Below are 8,876 nucleotides of genomic sequence, written 5' to 3'. Positions count from 1 at the left end.
GCATATTTTGATACCTTATTTGTGACGCTGGCAGGACACTAATTGGCGTGAGGTCCAGGGGGCGGAGACCCCAGAAGCTCAGGGGTTTTAAGCATTGAATTACCGTCAGATGAGCATCCAGGTGCTCGCCTCAGGGCCCTAGGTGAAATGTAGGGGGCAGAGCCCCCGGACGCTCAGGGGTTTTATGCATTTATTCATGGTCAGATGAGCACATTTTGACACCTCATTATTTTGTGAAAAAGGCTGGTTACTATTCTTTCTTTCTTTCTCTAGGAATTTGCCATTTTCCAACAAACGCATAAAAAAGTATAATTTACTAAAGATTGAGGAAAAATTTCGGAAAATTATGTCATTTCAGCAACATTTGTAAATCACAGGTATCGAATTAGAAATAAACCACGTTTGAATTATATGGGCATCTGTCTCCCCGTAAGCCCCCTCCCCCATCAGTACGTCAGTGCCCCCCCCCCGATCTACACCTTGTTGGTGGGGAAAATCGCAACTGATCCCCCCTACCTTTTTTCTTTTTCTTTTTTTCTTTTCCTTTCTCTCCTCTTTTCCTTTCCCTTCCCTTCCTTCTCTCTGTTTTAAGCTTGATGGGGAGAGGCAAAGGCCTTTCGCCTCCCCCCCCCCCTCCGATCCACACGTTTTTGGCGGGATTAATCGCAACTGTTCCCCCTTCTGTTCACCCTTTTATTTTCTTCTTCCTGTTTGTGTTCCCTTTTAGCTCTCCTCTTTCCCTTTCCCTCCCCCCCCTTTTTTGGGGTGGGGTGGAGGGGGGGGGGTGGGAGGCAAGGACAAATTGTTGGCGGGAAAATTACAACTGATATACCCCTTCTTTTCTTTTCTTCTTCCTCTTTTTTCCTTCCCTTTATATCCTATTTTCCTTTTTTCTTTCCATTTCCATTCTTCCTTCTCTCTTATTTGTTGACGGGGGGGGGGGGGGGGTAGGTATAACAGCTGGGAGGCAAGGCCCTTTAGGCCCCCCCCCCTATCTTCCTTTTTTTTCCCCTTTTTTCCCTCTACTTTCTTTCCCTTTCTCTCCTCTTTCCCTTTTCCATCTCTCTTTCTCTTTTTTTTTCCTTTTGCAGGGGGGGGGGGGGGGTTGGCGCCGGAAGTGGGGGGGGGGGGGGGGGCAGGGGGGAGCAGTTGCCCCCCAAACAAAAAAGTGGGGGGGGGGCAAAACGCATTTTTGCCCCCCAAAAAAACGCCCCCCCCCCCCCTCCAAAAAAAGAAAAAAAAGCAGTAAAGAAGTAAAGATGGTTTAACCAAAAGAACACAACACTAATAAAAACCTGAATTAAATCACATATACAATTCCATTCGCATGCCACCTATATTTATCAATGGAGGTTTTTATAATAGCAATACGCGCATATCGTGGACATTAATGAGAGAATGGGAAAGCGTGTCTGCTTTTTGTTATGGGGGTGAGAAGACATGAGCCCTGAACGCTGGCGTACTGATGGGGGGGGGGGGGGGTATTTCTTATTCGATACCAGTAATTTACAAAATCATACCTTTTTAAGCGTTTGTTGGAAAATTAGAAATTCCCAAATTTACAGTCGGGCGAAAAATATGCTTTTTTAGAAGCCTTTATGTTATGATCTGCAAAACGGCTGGGCTCGAGGGCTCGAGCCCCCCCCCCCTCACTTTTTGAAAAATTATGCCCAGAGAAAAAGAAAGAAAGAGAGAGAGAAAAAATAAGTGACCTGCCAATGTCACAGATGAGGTATCAAAATATGCCCATCTGACCGTAATTAAATGCCTAAAACCCCAGAGCTTACGGGGGCTCCACCCCGAACCCCGCTAAGGGCCCTAAGGCGGCCCCTGGATGCTCATCTGACCGTAATTACCTAAAACCCCCGAGCTTCCGGGGGCTCTGCCACCTGGACCCCACCAAGGGCCCTAAGGCGGGCCCCAGGATGCTCATCTGACCGTAATTAAATACCTAAAACCCCTGAGCTTCCGGGGGTCTGTTCCTGGCCCACATCAACGGCCTTAAAGAGGGCCCCTGGATGCTCATCTGACCGTAATTAATACCTAAAACCCCGAGCTTCTGGGGGCTCTGCCCCCTGGACCCGACCAAGGGCTCTAAGGCGGGCCCCTGGATGCTCATCTGACCGTAATTAAATACCTAAACCCCTGAGCTTCTGGGGGGCTCTGCCCCCTGGACTCCATCAAGGGCCCGAAGGTGGCCCCTCTCCGTAGTTAATTATCAAAAAACCCTGAGCTTCCGGGGGATCTGCTCCCTGGACTCTCCGCCAATTAGTGACCTGCCAGTGTCACAAATGAGGTATCTAAATATGTTTATCTGACCGTAATTGAATGCCTAAAAACCCTGAGCTTCTAGGGGCTCTGCCCCTTGACCCCCTGCTGAGGCTCAGGCCCTGCATGGACACCACGCCAATTTACGCTCTACCTGATCGTTAATACTCCACTTTGAAAAACGTTCCTCGGGTCCTGCATGTAACGTGTAAGAGTGGTGGTGATGCAGATTTTTCTTCTACCCCCACCCCCTTCCAAACGTTTTTGCTCATTACGTCACTGCCCCTGGAAGGTAAGCCCCCTGGAGTGTTTGCCCTCAATCCCAAACTGCTTCCGGCGCGCCTGGGGGGGGGGGGGGGGGGCAAGGCCCGCGCCTGGTTTAAAGGTTTGTGTAGAAGTCACCATCATTGTAATCTTCTAGAACCGCGCCTGAGCATAACCTCATGATATAAGGGAGAACATGGTTCCTATATTTTAGGCCTTAATATTTTAAACAACATGATGTAAACCAGTAGATGACTTAAATGAAATAAGTACGATAAGGTTGTTGTAGTTGTATAAGTACGATAAGGTTGTTGTAGTTGTATAAGTACGATAAGGTTGTTGGTGTTGTAATATAGCACGTTGTTGACCCATGGCCCAGTTACGGGCTGCTTTCGGCTTTTACAACGGCACATTTTTTTTTAGATTGTTGGTGTTTTAACAGGTAAGTTGACATTTAGGGGTGTATTTAACGGGGACCGGGGATGTGATTTTTCTGGAAGGAGATATATAAAAAAGATTGACGACAAGAACAAAAATTACTGTATATAATTTTATAGCATATTTTTCGTCACCTTACCCCCTACGTACCCTTCTTTCATGGCAGGTTTGAACTGTTTTGGAGATATCCTGCAGAATACATCTGCCTGTAGCTCACAAGGGGCGCTATAATGGCGTTCTACATCTATCGGATCACACTCAAGTTAGTCACAAAAATAAGGCTTGTCCTCAAAATGGTTTTCCTAGTCCCCAGTGCCCACCCCAGGCCCTACCAGTATAAAGTTTACTCTGAGTATTCAAAGAGTGTAGTGTCCAAAACAAGGACATCAACAACAATAACAAAGCTATTTTTGAAAATCGATGAATCGAATTAGAAAGAGAAGGAAAAGATGTAAGCGCGGGCCCACCACTTAACTCATAACAGTAATGTTTTTTTAAATGATAAAACTATAAAACGGTGAGTCAATTAATGCCGGGGGGGGGGCGTTATTTTTTTCTGCGGCACAGATTGGGGTTAGGTGCGTGTTGAGCCTATGGGAAAGTTTAGGGTTAGGGTTAGGGTTAAATTAAGACCTCTTCTTAAAAAAAGTCCTAATCTGTGCCGCAGAAGAGAAATGACGCTGCCGGGGGGGGGGGGGGGTGGGATACTTTATAAATTGCCGAAAACTTAGGAAGTATAAACGGTGAAAAAATATTCTTTCAAACATTCATTCATATACTTTGGGTTCTAATATATTATGATTAAAAAACATTTTATTACAGGATTTTGTCCAAAACAAAATGTATCGTGTCTGACCACCCCCGGCCCCCACTCCATGAACGAAGAGATACCATGCGTGTTCCCAAATGTCCGATAAAGGGGTACTTTTCACGCACCAAAGTCCGGCTCGTATAGTACACAAAAATACGGCCCGTATTGACTTTACACCAGGCGCGGATCCAGGATTTCTTAGGGGAGGGGGCCAAAACTTTTTTTTTTTTTTCTGCTCCCGAATATTTGAAAATCGCGCCGGCCGAAAAGTCGCTCAGTGGGTGGGTGGGGGGGGGGGGGGGGGGGGGGGGGGGGGGTAGTGAGCACATTTTTTATTTTTTTGGTCCTCAGAAATTTAAAAAATTTCACCCCCACCCCACTCAGGGGGGGGGGGGGACCACCCTTGATGTACATGGCCTGATATATTTTAGTGCTTTCTTCAGGCTGAAAATAATAATGTAAATCCTCCTTAAAGACATTCCTTTTTAATTCTCCCTGTTAGTCTGTAGCTTTAACGTGTTATTCACGGTAGATGTACTGTAATTGCCTTAATTTGAATTTGTAACGTTTTGGCCTAAAATTAATTGTATTCTATTGTATTTAAATGTATTGACTCGATGTATCTGTGCTTATGTATTTTGAATTAATTGTATGTTGATTAGTATATATTAAAGGTACTATGTCCCATTTGCAGGCCAACAAAATGAAAAAGTTAAATTCCAACTGCATTTGAAAGATAATACTAATTTAGAACTTCCCTAAAAAAGGTGGGGCTTGAAAATGTCTTCAAGTGGGAAAATAACGACTATTAGTTGTCAAATCGACTTTAGGGCTAAAGAGCCCAAAAGTAATAGTCTTGATTTTCAGACAATTGCACCGAATGGTCATACGTTTTATGCTGCGCAAGATTCAATCAGTTTAATTTTGGCCATCACAAGAACTGGGTTATTGATGTAGACAAATGCTCATGTACCCTTTACAACTCTTTTCATGTATGTTATTACCAAAGAAGAAAAAAAAAGCCAGTCAGTCACTCACGTCTGACAGTGAAGTCTAGCAAGTAAACGGGTTTCCTTACATAATTTGAATATGAGGACACTGCTAATGTTTAAATTTCACAGATAGGACATACATGACATATTCATAATTCCTGCAAAGTTCTACATCATTTGAGGTTGGCTGCAAAAGGGACACAGTACCTTTAATAAGTTTGTAAACATGATATTGAATGTATTATTAGTATTGCCAACTTTGTAAAGCGCTTAGAAACATTGTAATAAGCGCTATAGAAACATAATGTATTATTTAAACATTAATTGTTGACTTTTGTGGCGGATTTTCTGGTCTGACAATGTGCCAAGGGCAAGTAAATTATTTCCTTATATACGCTCTGGAGTTACAATACAAAAGTAATTTACAAATGAGTTATCAATGCTTTAGAATAGCTATCATTATAGGTCTTGTCAGACTTGGGGAATGAAGCAATTAAGCTGTTGGGTTTAGTATAGTCGGGGGGGGGGGGGGAGGGGTATTCGGATTTGGTTTGTACGGGGGTGTGCTGCTGAAGCCCGTCATTTTTGCATTGGCAAACACCCGAAAATTTTGAAAAATTGGACCCTAGCTAGCTGTTTAAAAGGACATTAAATTTTTCAGAATGGGACCCATCACCATGTTAAGGAATTTTTGTGTGAAAAAGTGATCCACTAGAGTGCCACACCCCGTATGTCTTAATTTGTGAGTACCCCCCCCCCTCGGACCTAGTCTAACCCTCCTAAAGTACCCTATATGGTCAAAAATACTGAAATACTTGTAAATACCGCAGTGGCGGATCCAGGGGGGCCGAAACGGCCGCGGCCCCCCTATTGGCGGCGCAAAAAAAAAGAGAAAAAAAAGAAAGGAGAAGAGAAGAAAAAAAGGAGAAGAGAAAAGAAAGGAGAAGAGAAAAGAAAAGAGAAGAGAAAAGAAAGAAGAGAGAGAGAGAGAGAGAAAGAAAAAAAGAAGAAGATACACCCCCCCCCCCCCCAATCTCACTCCCACTCCGATTTTGTGTTCCCAAAATTTCCGATAAAGGGTTACTTTTCACGCAACAAAGTCCGGCCCGTAATACACACAAATCCGGCCCGCACTGACTTTACACACCGAAGATAAAGGGGTGCTTTCAAACTAAGAGAGTGAACATACATGCGCGTACCCTAGATAACACTGAGTGGGTGGGGGGGGGGGGGGGGTGGGAAGGGGAAGAGAAAAGTCGGGTGAGAAAGGGGGAAAGACAAGGAAATGGCGCTAAGTGACAGTAACGACGAATAAGGGAGAAACTGTAATCGGGAGATTTGGGGTCATTCCAGAAGGCTTGGGAAACGTTATTGAATAGAGGGGGCCGGGCCGGCCGCATAAAATCTCGAGCCACGGATTCAAAGTTAAACGTTACAAACAGCCCCTGCTTTTTGAAAAAAAATTGAAAAGGGCACAATATTTGGATGCCTTTCAAATAGAAGCTATATACTAAACAGTCAAATTTTAAATTAACGGTAAAGGGGCCGCTTCACAACTCTCATTTTGCCCTTCATTTGGATTCAGCTCATACCAACTCGCTTGTGCTTATATTTGAACTTATGTTGGTAATGATAATGGACAGCGGTGGCGATCCTGGGCCCGATAGAGGTACACGTCCCCCGGCAATTTAGATATAATGCTAGAAAGAAATATACATGTAGCGGAAAGAACGTACATATTGGACTAAAGGATTTTCTAGAATGCATAATTTCAGCATTCTACATTGCAAAATCTCGCTTGGTCGCTACGCCCCGGCCCTCGGCCGATAACACAAAACTAAGATATGACGCTCCCGGTCGCGATTATTTCATGGTTAGTGTATAAATAGATCTTTTTTTTTCCCCTTTCATTTCTACTGACCTAATTGTATGCTATCACAATCATGATTGTTTCATTTTCCCTTTAAAGCATGCGTAGCTAGGGGCGGTAGGGGCAGTAAGAGGACATAGGACGAAAAAAGGAGCAGACAAAGAAACATTTTTGACAAGTCTAAAACGGTACAACAAATCGTCTTCTTTCTCTAATAATTTAATGAAACGTTAAGCTTCTGCGCTTTGCGCTGGAGGGGAAACTAAATTCAGAGAAGGATTAAGAGTCGGGAATGGAACAACGAACTATCTTCTTTCTCTAATAATTTCATTGAACTATGAAAGGTCAAAGCTTCCGCGCCTCGCGCGGAAGGGGGAAAATGAATTCAAACAAGGATTAAGAATCGAGAATGGGACAACGAATCATCTTCTTTCTCTAATAATTCAATGAAACGTCAAAGCTTCCGCGCTTCGCGCGGGAGGGGGTATGGAAACTGAATTCAGACAATGATTAAGAATCGAGAACGGTACAACGAATCGTCTTCTTTCTCTAATAATTTAATGAAACGTTAAGCTTTTGCGCTTCACGCGGGAGAGGGGGAACTCAATTCAGACAAAGATTAAGAGTCGAGAACGGTACTTTTTCTTTAATGATTTAATGAATCGTCAAAGCTTCCGCGCTTCGCGCGGCAGGGGGTATGGAAACTGAATTCAGACAATGATTAACAACCGAGAACGATACAACGAATCGTCTTCTTTCTCTAATAATTCAATGAAACGTCAAAGCTTCTGCGCTTCGCGCGAGAGAGGGGGGGGGGAACTCAATTCAGACAATGATTAAGAATCGAGAACGGTACAACGAATCGTCTTTTTTCTCTAATAATTTAATGAAACGTCAAAGCTTCCGCGCTTCGCGCGGGAGGGGGGTATGGAAACTGAATTCAGACAATGATTAAGAATCGAGAACGGTACAACGAATCGTCTTCTTTCTCTAATAATTTAATGAAACGTCAAAGCTTCCGCGCTTCGCGCGGGAGAGGTGGGGGGGGGGGGGGAACTCAATTCAGACAAGGATTAAGAGTCGAGAACGGTACTCTTTAATTCTCTAATGATTTAATGAAACGTCAAAGCTTCCGCGCTTCGCGCGGGAGGGGGTATGGAAAATGAATTCAGACAATGATTAAGAATCGAGAACGGTACAACGAATTATCTTCTTTCTCTAATAATTTCATTAAACTATGAAAGGTCAATGCTTCAGCGCTTCGCGCGGGAGGGGGGAAACTGAATTCAGACAATGATGAAGAACCGAGAATGGTACAACAAATCATCTTCTTTCTCTAATAATTCAATGAAACGTCAAAGCTTCTGCGCTTCGAGCGAGAAAGGGGGGGGGAACTCAATTCAGACAAGGATTAAAAGTCGAGAACGGTACTCTTTCTCTAATGATTTAATGAAACGTCAAAGCTTCCGCGCTTCGCGCGGGAGGGGGTATGGAAACTGAATTTAGACAATGATTAAGAATCGAGAACGGTACAACGAATCCTCTTTTTTCTCTAATAATTTAATGAAACCTCAAAGCTTCCGCGCTTCGCGCGGGAGGGGATATGGAAACTGAATTCAGACAATGATTAAAGGTAAAGACCAGTATTGGAAACGCCCCAATTTCAAAAAATGAAATGGAAGCTCTCATTACCAATCATGTGAAAGAATATGTTTTGACTAATACATGATGATAAAAAATTTGCGGGAAACCGCCTACTAATTCATATATTTGGTAAATTTATTTCTCTCATGGTCTGTGAGAGATATAGGGTAGTCCCATATACATCTTTCTGTGTATAGTGCTTGTAACTTTACGAAGAATCGGCCAAATTTCTTATCATTTTGATGATTCCAGAACCTTGAAGATGCTAGATGCTAGATGATCAACCTTTTATGATCGATTCCACAACGTTTCTTTCACAATGCAATCGCATGACCAATACTGGTCTTTACCTTTAAGAATCGAGAACGGTACAACGAATCGTCTTTTTTCTCTAATAATTTAATGAAACCTCAAAGCTTCCGCGCTTCGCGCGGGAGAGGTGGGGGGGGGGGGAGACTCAATTCAGACAAGGATTAAAAGTCGAGAACGGTACTCTTTCTCTAATGATTTAATGAAACGTCAAAGCTTCCGCGCTTCGCGCGGGAGGGGGTATGGAAAATGAATTCAGACAATGATCAAGAATCGAGAA

The sequence above is a fragment of the Strongylocentrotus purpuratus genome, unplaced genomic scaffold, assembly GCF_000002235.5.
Source record: "Strongylocentrotus purpuratus isolate Spur 01 unplaced genomic scaffold, Spur_5.0 spur5_scaffold_2, whole genome shotgun sequence".
Lineage (NCBI taxonomy): Eukaryota > Metazoa > Echinodermata > Echinoidea > Camarodonta > Strongylocentrotidae > Strongylocentrotus > Strongylocentrotus purpuratus.
Note: the sequence above shows the minus strand (reverse complement) of the source record.